Source organism: Podarcis vaucheri (assembly GCF_965113315.1).
Source record: "Podarcis vaucheri genome assembly, chromosome: 5".
Classification (NCBI taxonomy): domain Eukaryota; kingdom Metazoa; phylum Chordata; class Lepidosauria; order Squamata; family Lacertidae; genus Podarcis; species Podarcis vaucheri.
The window spans coordinates 24,146,227-24,164,625 of NC_138763.1; the positions used below are offsets into that span (position 1 = coordinate 24,146,227).

The following is an 18,399-nucleotide window of genomic DNA, read 5'->3' on the forward strand; positions in this document are numbered from 1 at the left end:
CAGCTGGAGGCAAATCCAGGTCATGAATTGATGACTGGGGGGAAAAGGAGGGTGGAGCTACTTAAAAACTAGGGCTGGGGTCCAAAGACACACTTGAAATGCTTTTTTTAAAAAATAAAAGAGCAGCAGACCACCATGAACATCAGAAACTACCTCCGGGTCTTCAAAAGGCTTTCCAGACACTGCAAATGAGGCTCCTACAGCCAAGGAGCAGAAGTTAAAATGAGAACGGAGTGGCACAGTTCCTTAGTTCCTGCCTCAAGTTCAGGTCAAAAGCCTGATCTCCAACCTGATAAGAAAACAAGGAAGTGCAGTGATACTGATCACACTGAATACAGGAGGAACTTCTGCAAGCCAACTCCTACTGATGCATTTGACGAAGCAAGTGCTCGCCTTCGAAAACTCACACCAAAACTAATGCGCTGGGTATTTTTTTAAAGGTTGCAGCAGCTAAGAAGCACAGTCCCCGTGCAGCCCGTTTACTAAGAAGCAAGTCCCCACACTGAGCCCCGGGCAGAGATCCTGAGTGCATGTTTGCTTGGAAATAAGCCTCACAGCATGTAATAGGCTTTCTTTCCTCCGAGTGCATATATGGAAGAGGAAAGAAAGCCCATTCAATGCCGCGAGGCTTGTTTCCATGCACGGAGTTGTCCTCCTCAAAAGTGAACCCTCAACAAACTACCCACCACCGGAGGCGAGGAGGGAGTTATGAGCCACTTAACTCCCCTGAACTGGATTGTCACCGGCTATTGGCATGCGGGCTTCCTCGCGCGCTGTGATTTTTTGGAAGACTTCCGAGATGAAAAGAGATCACACCTTCCTCTAAAAAAGAAAAGAGAGGCCGCCGCGCTCTTTCACCTCGCGGGCTCTGCAGGAATTCCCACGCCTTTCTCCTCAGCTTCCATGCAGAGCCCCTGGCCCCGTTCCCACCGCCCCCTTCTCTTAGCATTCTCGCGGGCTCTGCATGTTCTTTCCCGCCCGGCTCCTGCGACCTCCCCACCGAGGTGGCGGCGGCGGCGCGGAGTTGGGAAGAGCGGCCAACTCAACTAAGGCAAAACTTTTCTTTTCCACAGGTCCGAGAGGAGAGCGCGGGACTCCTCCCTGCCTGCGCCACGGAGGTCCCAACCCAGCGCACGGTCCCCGCGGCGCTTTCCCGCCAAGCGCCCCACCCAGACGAAGCGCAGCCGCTCACCTCATTTCGGCGTGCGCGCGAGGCGAGGGCGCTCTCGGTCGGCGCGCCCGCCCGCCCCAACTGCAAAAACAGACGCTGCCTCCGCGCCGTGTCTCCTTCTCCCAGGACTGAGGCGGCGAGGGAGTCCCGACCTAGAGCCAGAGCGCACCGCCCGGCGGGAACTTGACCTGCCTGCCTGCCCCCGTCCCTCCTCCTCGCCGCCGCGGTACCTTCGGGCCCCCCCCCCCTCCGCTGCCCTTAGCGCCGCCTCCCCGCTGCCCTTAGCGCCGCCCTCGCCGTCCGGCCGAGCGGCGAAAGGCGAGGCTGCCTCCCCGCCGGGGCACGGCCAGATGGCGCCGCGGCCGTTGCCAAGGTCCCGGCAGCAGCCGCCTGGATTTGCATGCCCTGGCGTCGGAGCAGAGGCGCGGGAAGGGCCGCCGAGGGCGTGTGAACAGCCCCCTGCCCCGCCGGAGCGTCCGGGTAGAGCGCGCGGAAATGTGAGGATGGGGGCTTTCGGGTCCACAAGTGGCTTGAGCCTTTCCCAAAGAGCCTCGCCTTTTAGAATTAAGTCATGAGTAAGGGACGCGGGTGGCGCTGTGGGTTAAAGCAGAGCCTAGGACTTGCCGATCAGAAGGTCGGCGGTTCAAATCCCCGCGACGGGGTGAGCTCCCGTTGCTCGGTCCCTGCTCCTGCCAGCCTAGCAGTTCGAAAGCACAAAAGTGCAAGTAGATAAATAGGTACCGCTCCGGCGGGAAGGCAAATGATGTTTCCGTGCGCTGCTCTGGTTTGCCAGAAGCGGCTTAGTCATGCTGGCCACATGACCTGGAAGCTGTACGCCAGCTCCCTCAGCCAATAAAGCGAGATGAGCATTGCAACCCCAGAGTCTGCCACGACTGGACCTAATGGTCAGGGGTCCCTTTACCTTTACAGTGGTACCTCAGGTTAAGTACTTAATTCGTTCTGGAGGTCCGTACTTAACCTGAAGCTGTTCTTAACCTGAAGCGCCACTTTAGCTAATGGGGCCTCCCTACTGCTGCCGCACCGCCGGAGCCCGATTTCTGTTCTCATCCTGAAGCAAAGTTCTTAACCTGAAGCACTATTTCTGGGTTAGTGGAGTCTGTAACCTGAAGCGTATGTGTTATGTACTGAGTTGAATAGGATCCAAACTGCAGCAGTCTGATTGTTCCTAGAACAATAGGATTCAGATTGCAGCAGTCTGATTGGTCCTAGAACAATACAGCACTATGATTGGTTGGCAGGAACCACCCAATCATGCTCCAGATAGAAGTGAATCCACAACCTGATTGGCTTACAGTAGAATTCCGGAATTAGCCAATCATGTGCAGCCCATTGTGTAAATAATGTATATAAAGCAGATACTTTGAGGGGACATTCCTTCATTCCTCCTCACCACTATGAGCTGAATAAAGAGCATGAAATCACTTTGCGACTCTGAGTATATTTCAGTATGTAGCCCAAGGTACCACTGTACTTAAGGAACCTGTGTCTTGATCTTGCTGGGGGGACACTGACTGAATTGGGTTCATGCTTACGTGGATACCTGGATGGTGTGATTCCTTTAAGGCAAGGGGGGGGTCGGTGAGTAGGTCAATCTTTGGCCCTCCGGATATTTGCTGAACTTCATCCATCCCCAACTATTGGCTGGGGGGCTGATGGGAGTTGTAGTTCAGCCACATCTGGAGTGCCTCGGTTGACTATCCACTCCTGCTTTAAGTGGAGCAACTTAGCACCTGGAATTGAAAGGGGGGAAAGGCAAAAAGCTTTGTACACCCAACCAACCATTGGCCCCAATGTGTAGTGTTTGTAGAGAAGGGGGATTAGAAGGAATCGCCCCCCCATGGCCATTGGAATGCCTTGGCTGCTTCCAAGTGCCCTAGGACAAAATTCCCTTTGGGGCTTCAATTTCCAAGGGGCTACATGTCAGTGATGGATGTGGCCTATGGGCTACCAAACACAACACTCAAGCACGTGTATAGTACATACATACGGCACATACCATATATGCATACACACACAGAGAGAGATCTAACTGATGATCTCCACCTTCAATTCTGTAACGCCAAGGTTGCAGGTTCACTCCCCATTTGGGACAGCTGCATATTCCTTGCATTGCAGGGGGTTGGATTAGATGATCCTCAGGGTCCCTTCCAACTCTTTGTGTGGCTATTGCCTTTGTTTCTGCATCCAAAAATAAGCTTGAGACAAACACTGCAGAAAGGATAGAACTATTTGGTCATAATACCAGAGGAAATAAACAGGAGCGTTGCTGGCAATCTTTATAAATCACATAAGCATGGAAGTCTGTGGTTTGAGGGATGTCGCAATTTCACAAGGATTTGGTACACAGTGTGACTTCAAGGAGAAGAAAAACATCTTCTTAGGTAATAAACACAATGATCAAGCCTTCTGCTTCTCACATACTCCGCAAGAGACTCCCTACTCATGTCTCAGCGTCTCCCTGTTGTCAGTTGCAGTCATTAGAGGACAGGCAGATTTGTCAACTCTTTCTCTTTCCCAGGACTCTTGCTAGCCAGAAATCCAGCAGGTGAATTTCATATGATAAATTCCTAAGAGTCCTGCCTCTGTCTGTTAAAGGCACCAGATTCTTAGAGGATGTTTCATCTATCTTAACAGTACGGAGGCAAGATCCTGTTCCTGGGGCAGTGCCTGCAGTTACAACTCTGTAGAGCAGGGGTAGGGAACCTGTTTCAGACCAAAAACTGCATTTCCTCATGGGGAACCTTTAGGAAGCCACATGGCAGTGGGGGGTGGGGGCGGCTGATAGCCAGTGTGCACATTAAAATGTCCAGGCACCTTCTCTCACAGTTTATAAATAAGAAGTAATGTCAAAAACATAATTACAGGATTTAACTTAGTACAGGAAAAAGGAAATGCAGTTACTGTTCATTTAGCTTTAGAACCAATCCTTTCCCTAAGGGTGAATATGGCTGGCATTTCTTTTCTCACTTGCTGTCTCATCAGCTGTTGATTATTATTCCAGTTTTAGGGAAGTAGCAGAAAGCTAGACTACATAGATCTTTATGCTTGCCCAGGGATTTTTCAGCTGGAACTTGCCAGGACTGAGTTCTGGCACCTCTCAGATGGGCGCCATTGCTGTTATAAGAGAACAAGGGAGGCGTTCATGGTGAATTCTGGCACCTCTTTTTCTAGAAAAATAGCACTGCTCTTGCCTTACTTTTTTGTGGCTGCAGCAGATTGTGAGCATAGGTTTCTCCTCAACACTCAGCCTTCCCATTTAAACACCAATCAGTGTCATTAACAATACACCAAGGATAGGGAAACTGTCCCCTCAAACATTGCTGGACTGCTGCTAAAGGCTTTTAGGATGTTCTAAATGCTTTTGGTGGTGCTGTGGGTTAAACCACAGAGCCTAGCACTTGCCGATCAGAAGGTTGGCGGTTCGAATCCCCGCGACGGGGTGAGCTCCCGTTGCTTGGTCTCTGCTCCTGCCAGCCTAGCAGATTGAAAGCACATCAAAGTGCAAGTAGATAAATAGGTACCGCTCTGGTGGGAAGGTAAACGGTGTTTCCGTGCGCTGCTCTGGTTTGCCAGAAGCGGCTTAGTCATGCTGGCCACATGACCTGGAAGCTGTACGCCGGCTCCCTTGGCCAATAAAGCGAGATGAGTGCCGCAACCCTAGAGTCGGTCACGACTGGACCTAATGGTCAGGGGTCCCTTTACCTTTACCTTCAATGCTTTTTAATGTTCTTAGATCATTTTTAATTGTATTTTAAAATGTTTTATTTTAATTAAATTGTATTGTTTTAACATTTTGATCCTTTGGGGTGAAGGGTGGGATACAAATTTAATAAATGAATAAATACTCATTCCACCAACCCTGACCATTGGTCACGTTGGCTGGGTTTGATGAGAGTCAGACTAACAACATGTGCATCTGCTCCTTCTCCATGGTGCCCAAGAAAGTGACTCCAAAAAGGACATAACTAATCCTGTGGTCCTACAGTTGTAATCCAGTGTTAAGTTATGTAGTTTTCCGACTCATTTTCCTGGAGTGCTGTAGAGAAGGAGCAGATTGTATAAACCAAAATTTCAAGGAAGCCACGATGATCATTATGCTTCGGTCCAAGGTTGGAGGAGCAGGAAGAAAAAGGCTGGCTAAGCATCCTTGAATCCAGGGATCATTCTTCCTACCATAAAAAAGTGAGATAAACGCAGCAATGGGCCCTATATATTCCTTTGAAGATGGCTGTCTGGATGCCTGACAGTTCTCTGATAATAGCCAGCACCAAATGAACCCCTAGATGAGTGAATTCTGGTTGCTCCCTATTCTAATTGAACACAGGAAAAGGAGAGGGTTCATCTCTGTGACCCACTCAACACAGAATTTTTGGTTAAATTGAGAGTGAAATATATTATTCAACCACTTCTACTGTGTCCTTGCTTCTAGCAGATCGAGATAACCAGGTGACAGCAAAAACTGCAAAAAAGAAAACTAGCAGTGGCAATTCTAATAAGATCTATTATTGATGTAAACCTGCAGAATGTATTTTGTATGGTTAAGTTTTTACCTCTATCTTCAGTACATTATGTTTTATTTTATTGCTATGGCTAGTGGCTGATGCAAACAAAGATTCTTCTTCCCTCTCTGTCTTATTACTTTCATACATAGGGTACCTTTTAATTTTACGTGTTTCCTGTTCAGAGTCAAGAGTTACATATGTCTCTGCTTGATTAAACCTGGAACCAGCTGTTCAAGGAAGAACACCCCAATTTATAAACTGTAGAAGATTGGGGAGTATAATATATGGACTAGGCATGCCAAGGTCTTTCCCTGTTACCGGGTAATTATTCAGCTGTGTGCCTTTATGTTAAACTCAAGAATGAAGATTTCTTAGAATGCCCTGGTTGGTCATGGAATGAGGCAAATCACTTTTAATTAGTACATAGTTAAAAGTTGATATAAGGGACGTGGGTGGCGCTGTGGGTTAAACCACTGAGCCTAGGACTTGCCGGGTGAGCTCCCGTTGCTCGGTCCCTGCTCCTGCCAACCTAGCAGTTTGAAAGCACGTCAAAGTGCAAGTAGATAAATAGGTACCGCTCCGGCGGGAAGGTAAACACCGTTTCCGTGTGCTGCTCTGGTTTGCCAGAAGCGGCTTAGTCATGCTAGCCACATGACCTGGAAGCTGTACGCCGGCCCCCTCGGCCAATAAAGCGAGATGAGCGCTGCAACCCCAGAGTGGCCATGACTGGACCTAATGGTCAGGGGTCCCTTTACCTTTACCTAAAAGTTGATATATGTTCTGATAAAATGTTGAGATGTTTTAAGCTGAAGTATAGTGCCAAACTCTGGACCGGGTGGAATTCACCTATAGCGGTAGTGCTCCCTCTAGCAGCTGGGATGAAGTATTGGGCACAAGAGACTGGTGAATTAGCTCTGGGACCTAGGCTGACTTTTACACAGTAAGAAACCTGGGTTTGTCACTGGGAATACACCTGGCAGGGAACTGTAATCAATCCTAGCTCTCTCATGACTGTATATATTCATTTGCCAACATGTGTTTGGACGATTCACATGCTACATTGTTTGGTGCACCTAAAACTATAATGTGAAGAAGAGGCCAAAAGTTCCAGTAGGAGTAGAAAACTCTGTACCATTAAAGTTAGGCTATCTATCAGGTCCTTTTAAAACTCTGGAAGTGTTAGATTCAAAGCCTTCCAGAGTATATATTCTTCTTTGCATCTGGGAGTTAGTTCCATTCCTGAGTTTCATGCAAAGACATTATTTTGGAACATGCTGCACATGCCTTCTGTTTATTGCTGTTAATCTTGGCTTGCACCTTCGAGTTTCCTGCCACTAGAATTCATTCTGAAATATTTAGGTCATTGTTTCTGAAACTGAGCTTAAAAGGAAACTGCTAAAGCGAGTGCACACTAGCCAATCCTTCCGTATAGGTATTGCCAATTTCCTCGTGCTTGGGCAAAGGCCCCTCTGTGAGGAGGAGTTTGCTTTTTGCTGCAAATTTCAACCTCAAAACATACACGCACCAAAAGCTTTGGAACAAAGACTTGGGAGCACAGCCAATCCGCCCTTCGGTATGCAATAGTAATTCAATATCAAACGTTATCTGAGAAGTGAAAAATGCGAAGCTTAAAAATGAATTGGAAGTAGTTTCTTCGGAAACTTAGAATCAAAGAGTTGTAGAACTGGAATGGGTCCCAAGGGTCATCTAGTCCAACCCCTGCAATGCAATCACAACTAAAGCATCCTCGACAGATGGCTGGCCAACCTGAGCTTAAAAGACTGAAGGAAAGTCCACCTTCACTGTTACTGTTTTGAATTTTATCGTGTGCAAGTAGAACTTGCATGAACTGCTATACTAAAGAATGCTTTCTTATAGGGCAGGAAAATGGGTTTATAGAACCAAGGGGGCAGTGGTCCAAAAAAAGTTTGGGAACCACTGCTTTAGACAGTCACATGTTTCCCATAAGGTCGGACCTTTTCATCTCTCAAGCTTTCCTCCTATGTGGAAAACACCATCTACTGCCAGACAACAGTGACCAGTTTGCTCTGGGCAACTTTGACACAGGCAGTGGAGGATTGGGCAGAAAAGATATTATATTGAATGAAACAATGAAAATTAAACCAGCTTTTCCCAAACTTGGGTCTCCAGCTGTTTTTGAACTACAGCTCTCATCATCACTAGCTGGCAGGACCAGTGGCCAGGGGTGATGGGAATTATAGTTCAAAAACAGCTGGAAAACCAAGTTTGGCCAACACTGATTTAAACTGTAAGCTCCTCAATGCAGGGACCTCTGTCTCCCTACCTCGCCCTTCTCAGTCAAGAGACATTTCCTTAAAAGGAAATTTCTGATTTGGTAGTGGCAATATCAAGAAGGCCTTTTGTAGGCAGTCTATTTGAATGAAAGAAGTTAATAATACAATCAGCCTGAAAGCAATTCAAAGCTAATGAACATGAGGACTGTGTTTGGAATATTCTTATAATAGGAAGTACTTAGCTGTGTCCTTGGAGTCAGTCCAAGCTTTTTAAAACCTCTTTGAAACGGGAGATTTTTGTTTTTTGTTACATATTCGGCAATCTAAGATGATAAATCAGTACTTTAAGGCGCTCTCTCTCTCTTTCTCTGATCCTCTTTTACCTTCCAAAACAAATTGCAAATAAATAGCCAATTAGCTCTGTGGTTAAAGCTGTAGGTACTTATTTTCATCTCTGTAACTATGTCCTTTAATTTACATGGGAGAGGGGGAGGAACTGTTACATTGCAAACAAGAGCCGGCTTTTTGGCGAGTCCCTAGACTTACTAGGCACAATTCCACCTTAGGCAGAAACTCAAAGATAGATCAGGCTCTGTATTGTGATTGCTTTCAGCAGTATCATTTCTTATCGGCATTATTACTCAATAAGATACAATGGGGCGGCATCCCTTCCTTGCACAGCAGATTTCACTTTTGCAAATGCCAGCTGAGATCTGTCTCTACCCACCACTCACTTCCTGTTCATCATCTTTTCTTGCACTTATGTTATTAATGAGATCGTGCTAAGAGTCCTGCTGAATCAGGCCAAAGGCCCATCCTGTTGTCTCAGTGGCCAACCTATAGGAATCCTGTAAACAGGACCTGAATGCTACAACACTTTCCCCACTTGTGATTTCCAGCAACTGGTACAGACCCTCCAAGTGTCCCAATTTTCCAGGGACAGTCGGATTTACGGAAGCTGTCCTAGTTTCTGATTTGATGCTAGGATGCTCCGCTTTTCCTTAGGATGTCCCTGCTTTCATCAGAGAAATGTTGGAGGGTAATAGGATGTCCTCAGGGTTTTTTTCCCTGATGGAACTTGCCAGAACTCAGTTCTGGCGCCTCTCTTGTGGGCACCATTGCCATTAGAAGAAGGGCAGTTTCATGGTGAGTTCTGGCACCTCTTTTTCTGGAAAAATAGCACTGGACGTCCATATTTTCATCTGGGAAATGTTGGAGGGTATGGAATAGGATGCCCCTATTTTCATCCGTGAAATGTTGGAGGGTATGCCAGAGGTATTCTGAAGGCAGAACATAACCTTCGTGGCTAGCAGCCACTGATAGCCCTCAGCACTTATTGTCATATTAAAGAAAGTGTAAATTTGTTTCTGCTGTCTTTTTTCAAAAAATATATAGCTTTCAAAGCTTGAGGCGTTTCTTTCTGTCCTTGTCCATTTCTAGTCGTATATCTCCAACCATAACAAAAGCCACAGGAACTTAGAAATAAGGTTTTAGATCCAGATTGCATGCTTATTGTCACTGACATCAGAGTGAAAGCGATTAAACTCAAGTTCTGTTGATTTCAATGGGAATGCATTGCAACGAACTTGGTCTGAATCCAGGGTCAGCATCCTTGTCACAAGCAGAAGCCCCAAACAATTACAGGTACCCCACTTTCGGTACCTGAAACCTTTTGACCCAGCTGTTGTTATTTATTTATGACATTTATATACTGCTATATCCACACACAGAAGATGTCAAAGCGGTTTACAGCAATGGAACATAAACTGTAAAATAAGAACCACAGAAAAAGTTTAAAACTTGCCAGAGGTCTGACCTCATTGTTTGCAGAGGTCTTTTGAGATTAAGCCAAGGACTGTGTAAAATCCAGTCAACGGCTGCAGGTTGCCCACTGCTCTGGAACATATATGAGTAAATGACTTAAGCACCTAGTCTCCAGAGTCTATGGAAGGCTGAAGGCTGAAGCAAAACAGGCTTGCGTCAGATCAATTGCCTGGATGGGATACTTTCTGGAAGTCACTTGTTTGCCACTTTGAATTCCATGATGGAAGATACATGAGATATATAAGAAAGCAAGACAATGAATAAACGAATGAACACACAGTCAATCCTACTTGCAATACAGAACAAGGAATGCATGCTGTCAGGCTACCAGAGGCAGCGATTGAGTTCACGCCATACAGAAGCTTAATTTAAACTTGTTCTTGCTGCAAAAATATGATGTTAGTGAGAGGCCATAGATAGGACACCAGGAACAAGGAGCAATGTCTGAAGAGCATTTGCTACTCGTGTATATGCATACATGACAGATTGCTGTGTCTGCTGTAAATACAAATTAGGGAACCAGAAGTGCAAGGGGACCTAAACAAAGGGGCCTAAAGAAATGAAGCGGTGCCAATCCTCCCATTTTTCAAAACAGACAAGGTCTTTCATGGTGTAGAAAGAAGGTGGAGAAAAGAGGCCCAGACAAAGAACACTTGGGGTACCCCTACTGAGTAAATATGCATAGGACCAAGCCGCAACCGTTAACATTTACAGAACTGTGTCCCTATTTTCGTCTGTTAAAAACATGTAACGTGGGGTATGTTGAGAACAGCATCTGACTCAAGAACGTTTGGAGATAAAATGCCACATACGCTTTGAATGATCCCCAATGTAGCTCAGCCCCAAGACACGATAAGCATTTTAAAAGCGGGTTGCAGAACGAAACAACGAACCAGAGCACATGTGAGACATTGTCTGCCATAGTCTGGGAGAGTTTGTGGTTGCTACTGGAAACGGGTGGGCGGAGGGGAAGCTTTGGAAGTGCACAGAACAATATCCGGATGGGGTCAGGGCTGCTTTGCCATTGAGAGGTCTCGTTTTCTGGGCCTGGTCTCCCCCCCCAGCCCTCCCCCTCTCTTTGTATGCAGAGAGCACATGAGATGACTGTGCAGGGGACAAAAGATGGTGGGAAAAGAAGGGGAAACCCATTTGTATTAGTAGCTGTGCCCACAAGACACTTGCAATCCCATTTTAAAAATAAATTAAGATGCATCACCTTTTGCTTTCATAAAGCACCTCATTTTGGGGACATCCAATGTATGGAAGCTAAATGTTGGAAGATAACAGAACATACTTCTTCATGTAAAAGGTAAAGGGACCCCTGACCGTTAGGTCCAGTTGCGGACGACTCTGGGGTTGCAGCGCTCATCTTGCTTTATTGGCCGAGTGAGCCGGCGTACAACTTCCGGGTCATGTGGCCAGCATGACTAAGCTGCTTTCTGGCAAATCAGAGCAGCGCAGGGAAGCGCCGTTTACATTCCCGCTGGAGCGGTACCTATTTATCTACTTGCACTTTGACTTGCTTTTGAACTGCTAGGTTGGCAGGAGCAGGGACTGAGCAACGGGAGCTCACCCCTTCACAGGGATTCGAACCACTGACCTTCTGATCGGCAAGACCTAGGCTCTGGGGTTTAACTCACAGCGCCACCCGCATCCCTTACTTCTACATGTAACGCTTAGTTAAACTATGGAATTCGTTCCCACATGAGGCAGTGATGGCCACCAACTTGGATGCCTTTAAAGAGGATTGGGCAAATTCACAGAGGAGGAGAGGGCTATAGTCTCCCAGCTTATTTAACTTACATGCAGAATACATCATGCAAAAGGCTGGGCTGGATGAATCCCAAACCAGAATTAAGATTGCCGGAAGAAATATCAACAACCTCAGATATGCAGATGATACAACCTTGATGGCAGAAAGTGAGGAGGAATTAAAGAACCTCTTAATGAAGGTGAAAAAGGAGAGTTCAAATATGGTCTGAAGCTCAACATCAGAAAAATGAAGATCATGCCCACTGGTCCCATCACCTCCTGGCAAATAGAAGGGGAAGAAATGGAGGCAGTCAGAGATTTTACTTTCTTGGGCTCCATGATCACTGCAGATGGTGACAGCAGTCACAAAATTAAAAGATGCTGGCTTCTTGGGAGAAAAGCAATGACAAACCTAGACAGCATCTTAAAAAGCAGAGACATCACCTTGCTGACAAAAATCCGTAGTTAAAGCTATGGTTTTCCCAGTAGTGATGTATGGAAGTGAGAGCTGGACCATCAAGAAGGCTGATCGCCAAAGAATTGATGCTTTTGAATTATGGTGCTGGAGGAGACTCTTGAGAGTCCCATGGACTGCAAGAAGATCAAACCTATCCATTCTGAAGGAAATCAGCCCTGAGTCCTCACTGGAAGGACAGATCCTGAAGCTGAGACTCCAATACTTTGGCCACCTCATGAGAAGAGAAGACTCCCTGGAAAAGACCCTGCTGTTGGGAAAGATTGAGGGCACAAGGAGAAGGGGACGACAGAGGACGAGATGGCTGGACAGTGTTTTCGAAGCTACGAACTGCGGGAAGCAGTGGAAGACAGGAGTGCCTGACGTGCTCTGGTCCATGGGCTCATGAAGAGTCAGACACGACTAAACAACAACAAAAAAGCCTTGATGGCTGTGCTCTGCCTCCATGGTTGGGAGGCAGTAATGCTTCTGAAGAACAGTTCTGGAAATCACAGAAGGGAGGATTGCTGTTGTGTTTGAGTCCTGCTTGCAGGTTTCCCACAGGCATCTGGATGGCCATTGTGTGCGGACGAGGAGGCCCTAGATGGGCCATTGGCCTGATCCAGCAAATGCTTTTTACGTTCTGTTTTTAGATCACTTTCTAATAGTTAACATAAGATGAGCCCTACTCTAGATCGGAACAAAGGCCTACCTAGTTTAGGGCTGTCATACGTCCAGAGTTTCCCAGACATTGCTGGGATTTCAAAGGTGGAATTGATGTCCGGGTGGAATTCCCGAAGGCAGTGCTTTGCATCTGGCTGGGTTTCCTCAGCCACTCTGGGCAGCTTCCAACAGAATACATAAAAAAGCGACAAAACATCAAACATTAAAAATTTCCCTATACAAGGCTGCCTTCAGATGTCTTCTAAAAGTCAGATATTTGTTTATTTCTTTAGCATCTGATGGGAGGGCATTCCACAGGGCGGGCGCCACTACCAAGAAGGCCCTCTGCCTGGTTCCCTGTAACCTCACTTCTTGCAGTGAGAGAACCGCCAGAACCGGCAATGCTGGACCTCGGAGCTGGACTTAGAGGTTTGTCTAAAAACAGCTCAACTGGTTCTTGATTTTACTTTTTGAAATATGGCAACCCTAACCTAGTTGAAAGGGACGCGGGTGGCGCTGTGGGCTAAAGCCTCAGCGCCTAGGGCTTGCCGATCGAAAGGTTGGCGGTTCGAATCCCCGCGGCGGGGTGCGCTCCCGCTGCTCGGTCCCAGCGCCTGCCCACCTAGCAGTTCGAAAGCACCCCCGGGGGCAAGTAGATAAATAGGTACCGCTTACCAGCGGGAAGGTAAACGGCGTTCCGTGTGCGGCTCTGGCTCGCCAGAGCAGCGTTGTCACGCTGGCCACGTGACCCGGAAGTGTCTTCGGACAGCGCTGGCCCCCGGCCAATAGATGTGAGATGGGCGCACAAACCCCAGAGTCTGTCAAGACTGGCCCGTTCGGGCAGGGGTACCTTTACCTTTACCTTTACTAACCTAGTTGAACATTCTGTTATCACATTGGCTGGCCAGATACTTATGGAAAACCCACAAACTCTCTCTCTCCTCTCCCAAGTTCTGTTCCCCAGCAACTGGTATGAAACTGGAAGAAATATACGGCCATCATGACATGGAAATATTTCATGGAAATATCTTGGGTCTTGTGGTGCAGTGGTTGCACTAATACATTTCACTAGCATGCCCGTCAACTGCCTGCTAAGTGGGACATCCCAGCTTCTGGTTGGATCCTGGTATTGTCCCAAATTAAATGAAAGAACATGACTAAGAGGTCTATTAATTTCAGTGGGTCTGAGTAAAACTTAACTCAATGTCACTCACTGAAATTAATGAACCTTAGTCAGTCATGCCTATTAACCTCAGTAGGTCTACTCTGAGTAGGGTTGGCACTGGATGGAACCTTGTATCTTCCAACTGTGTCAATAATAAAAGAAATGCACTTGGAGAATAACTTTGTAAAAACAATAACAAGCAGCAGCATTTGATTGTTTAAAAAGGAGGAAGATCAAACAGAGTTGAAGATTGCTTTAAGAGAGATTTGCTGTCTCTTGTGTGATATGGGGGGGGGGGAGACTGTTTTCCTGTGCCTTTACTCTCTGCCTGGCAGTGGTCCAACTTGAACATAGTTGATTTAATTAAAGAGTGGCAACCAATATTCCTATGCCCCTTGGCTGTATAGTCTGACTTTGCTTCTGAATTAACATCTCCACTTGATTAAAAATGGGATGTCAAGAAAGCCAAGTTGGATCTTTAAACACACACAGAGGCACACACCTTTCAACCGGTATTTCATAAAGAGCTGTAAAATTTGGCTGCATGTTGTGTTGCGTGTTTTATCTGTGTTTCTCATTTAATCAGTAAGGAAAACTCACACTACATTCCATGCTAGGGGCAATGCCAGTTGAGTTTTTCTGCTGTTTATCTATTTTCCAATAGTGGGCAAAACATTCGTAATGCGATCGCTTAAACCATTGCTGCAAGCAGTCAATTATCTGCTGCTCAGGTCAGTGGAACTGCTGGAATCCCATCACCCCTTTAAACATAAAGAGTTCTGCTGGAAGACATCTTCATTTGAAATTCTGTGTGGTCCAAGTCTGGTTTCAAGAACCATAAGTAAAAATGGTAAAAGGCAAAGGACCCCTGGATGGTTAAGTCCAGTCAAAGGCGACTATGGCGTTGCAGCGCTCATCTCACTTTCGGGCCGAGGGAGCCAGCATTTGTCCACAGATAGCTTTCTGGGTCATGTGGCCAGCAGGACTAAACCGCTTCTGGCGCAACGGAACACCATGACGGAAACCAGAGTGCATGGGAACACCATTTACCTTCTCACCACAGCAGTACCTATTTATCTACTTGCACTGGTGTGCTTTTGAATTGCTAGGTTGTCAGGAGCTGGGATACAGCAAAAGGAGCTCACCCTGTTGCGGGGATTCGAACCACCGACCTTCTGATTGGCAAGCCCAAGAGGCTCAGTGGTTTAGACCACAGCGCCACCCGCTTCCCACACAGAACCATAAGTAGAGAGAGAGCATCAGGGGCCTTGAAGTTGCCTATCAACAGTTGCCTCCTAGACAGCAACCTGTGCAGGCACCAAAGTCACAGTCTTCTCTACTGTGGTGAAATATGTGTTGTATTCCTATTATAGACTTAATTTCTAGATTTGACCTAAACCTATAAATCCACGTATGCTGATTTTAAGCAAATCTTTTGGGGGGTGATGCATTTCTCCTTTTTTGCCAATGAGCAAATGGTTTCCCTAGCTCAGTGGTTCTGCAGCGAGAAGATCACTGCTGGCCGTTTTGCTTATTGGAAAGGCAACTTGACCACGGTTATGTCTGCCAGGGAGTACTATGGTTCAAAGTTAACTGCTTATTTAACTCCCTGGGGTTTCCTTTCTATGGTGGCCCATATAGTCTGGTGGCATGGCCAGCCAATTGTGCACCAAATTTACCCAAATTGTGGACTAATGCACAGTGGTTGCTTTCAGATTTTAGCGCAAGGCCCACTAACCCTTTGGGCCACTTGGGTGCATTGCAAGTCAGAGAAATGGATGTGTTTGCCGCTTGCACATGCCACAACCATGCACTTGCACTCGTTATTCCTCCCTTGAAGCAAATTTACTTGGCGGGGGAAAGGATTTTGTTTCCCTCCACCCCAAGTCTAATGGAGGGTGACTGGGTTCTGCAGCTGAAATCTTCAGAAAAATCACCCACATGCAAGACTTCTGCTTTTGGGGGAGGTGGGGGGATTTTTTCTTGTGGTCAAAGTGAAGAGGTTTTCTTTCAAGCCTAATTAATTCCATCTCTGGATGTGGATTGAAGATGTTTCTGGGGTGCAGTTTCTTGTAGGAGAGAAACAACGCAGGTTAGCTAAATGCAGTTCCTTATCTTCTTGAGTGCTGGGTAGTCATTCTATTCTTTTCTCCAACCTTACTAGGTTCTTCTTCCTGTAAAACCCCCTGCTTCTTCCTGATTCAAGTGGACCTGAATGCAATTCAAATGCATATATTTATATGCAACAACAACAGCAACAACAGAACCTGGAGGAAACAACTAATTACAATTATAGTTCAATTGTGAAACTTCAAGGTCTTCAAATTCCTGAATCTGAGAAACTAAGTGTGATGCCAGCAAAGATTTCTATTCTTTCTTTGTTTTCTTTTTCTTAAAAAGAGACTGTAAAAGGGGATTTTTTTTTGAAGTCTAAACAGTAAACTAGCAAGTGCATGGGAGCTGCAGAACATGCATAATAGCCTCAATTCAAGCAGAAGAAAAACTCAGCATGGTTTTCTTTTGGGGTTGATTTTATTTCATTTTAAATTAAAATATGCGATGAAAAGCTCTTTTCCAAGCTAAGTGAAGCTGGAGTTTGCATTTCCAACCAAACAAGCAAGCCCCTTTTGGATCAACAAAAAAGACCTTAAAAATCTCTCTCTTAAAAAAAAAAAAAAATCTGCTTCCCACAAAGTCCTACAGTGTGAGCCATCATTTCACTTACATAAGCTTTCAGTTTTGCCTATTTGATTTCCCTTCAGCCAACAGCCTGCTTCTTATAGAAAGAATTGGAACTGAATCACTGAAAAAAGTGCTATTTAGAATATATATTATAAAGTAAACCAAATACATTGAAAATGAGACCCATGCTGAGTAATGGAAAAAATAAATGGAAAAGGGGGAGGGGGAGAGAGATCAAGAAAACCATTTATATGATGGAGAAATATTTTATCAAAAGGTAGCAACACATCTTTCTTTAGCTGAAATGAGAGACAGTGATGATAATGCAGTGACAGTAATAGTAGTAGTAATCATCATCATCACCACCATCATCATCATAATAATAGATGCAGAAATCTACCAGCAGAAGTTGTGGGCAAAAGCATTTTCTGCGTCCTCTTCTTCCCACCATGCTCCAGAGCTCCCCCCCAAAAAAAACCACCCATGTGGTGTAGTGATTAGAGTGTTAGACTAGGACCTAGAAGTCCAAGCTCAGTTATGAAGCTCTCTGGGTGAAATTGGGCTGTCACTCACTCTAAGTCTAACCTATGTCACAGAATTGTTGTGAAGATAAAATGGGGAGGAGCTGACTCCTAGTGGCAAAGCAACTTCACCCCCCCAATGTTGTTATTTTTTTGAGGAAGTTGGGCCCCCTCAATGTTCAGTGGGTGTTTGGCTCCACCCACCCGGCTCTTTGTGATGTTGCATGTGTGCATGACTTCAGGACATCGTGGGATGTTGTCTGTCGTCAGGAGGTAGCGTTGGGTCCCCTCAATCATCTTGAGAAGATGGCACTTCTGCTTCTAAACCATTTAGGGCTTTTTAGGTAATAACAAGCACTGTGACTTTGGCTCAGAACATATTGCAAATGGAAAATAAAGACGTAATATAATGTGTTCTGATAAGTGGACTCACAGCTGTCCATGGAGGTGCAGGTCAATTCTGTGTCTACCAGCTCCCCCTGGTACACAGACTGAGACCCTACCTGCATGCAGACTGTCTCACCAGAGTTATCTCCTGCTTGGACTACTGCAATGCGCTCTGCATGGAGCTACCTTTGAAGGTGACCCAGAAACTGCAAATAATCCAGAATGCGGCAGCTAGATTGGTGACTGGGAGTGGCCTTCAAGACCATATAACACTGGTCCTGAAAGACCTACATTGGCTCCCAGTACATTTCCAAGCACAATTCAAAGTTTTGGTGCTCACCATTAAAGCCCTAAACAGCCTCGGCCCAGTATACCTGACGAAGCGTCTCCACCCCTACCGTTCAGGCTGGACACTGAGGTCCAGCTCAGAGGGCCTTCTGGTGGTTCCCTCACTGCGAGAAGTGAGGTTACAGGGAACCAGGCAGAGGGCCTTCTTGATAGTGGCATGCCCTCCCATCAGATGTCAAGGAAATAAAGAACTGACTTTTAGAAGACATCTGAAGGCAGCCCTGCTTAGGGAAGTTTTTAATGTTTGATGTTTTATCGTGTTTTTAATATTCTGCTGGGAGCCGCCCAGAGTGGCTGGGGAAACCCAGCCAGATAGGCAGGGTGTAAATAATAAATAATAATAATTATTATTATTATATGAACACCCACACTGCAGACCTGATCCTTGAAAGAGAATGCAAACCTACCCAGCACAGACCACAACTCAGGGACTGTATGGACTGGTTTTCCCACTGACCAAAAAAGCATGTCTATTATGCCTCGTCTTATTAGCTGACATCCAATCCATCACTGCAGCCAGACAAACATTCAGGACCTCAGTACATTCCTCAGCATTAGAAGAAAAGTAGAATATATCACGAATGTAATGTCTCAGGTTATATAGAGATGAAATGCAGCTGATTCAGCCACAGATTCAAACATTGTTCTTTCACG

The 18,399-nt window shown here is 46.0% G+C and overlaps 1 protein-coding gene and 1 long non-coding RNA gene across 3 annotated transcripts in view; both read right to left on the reverse strand.

Annotated features, from left to right (window-relative positions):
• The window catches only part of ARHGEF26 (Rho guanine nucleotide exchange factor 26), a 70,199-nt gene extending 68,819 nt beyond the window's left edge, over positions 1 to 1,380 (reverse strand). Inside the window, exon 1 of one of the 2 annotated variants that reach the window (XM_082224064.1) lies at positions 1,193 to 1,380. The gene's annotated coding sequence lies outside the window, so the exon portion shown is untranslated. Of the gene's footprint in view, positions 1 to 858; positions 944 to 1,192 lie in introns of those variants that run through there. The other variant, XM_082224065.1, reaches the window with a different exon arrangement.
• Positions 1 to 18,399, reverse strand: part of LOC309533420 — a 149,877-nt gene that overhangs the window by 72,470 nt on the left and 59,008 nt on the right. The gene's annotated exons all lie outside the window — the stretch shown is intronic.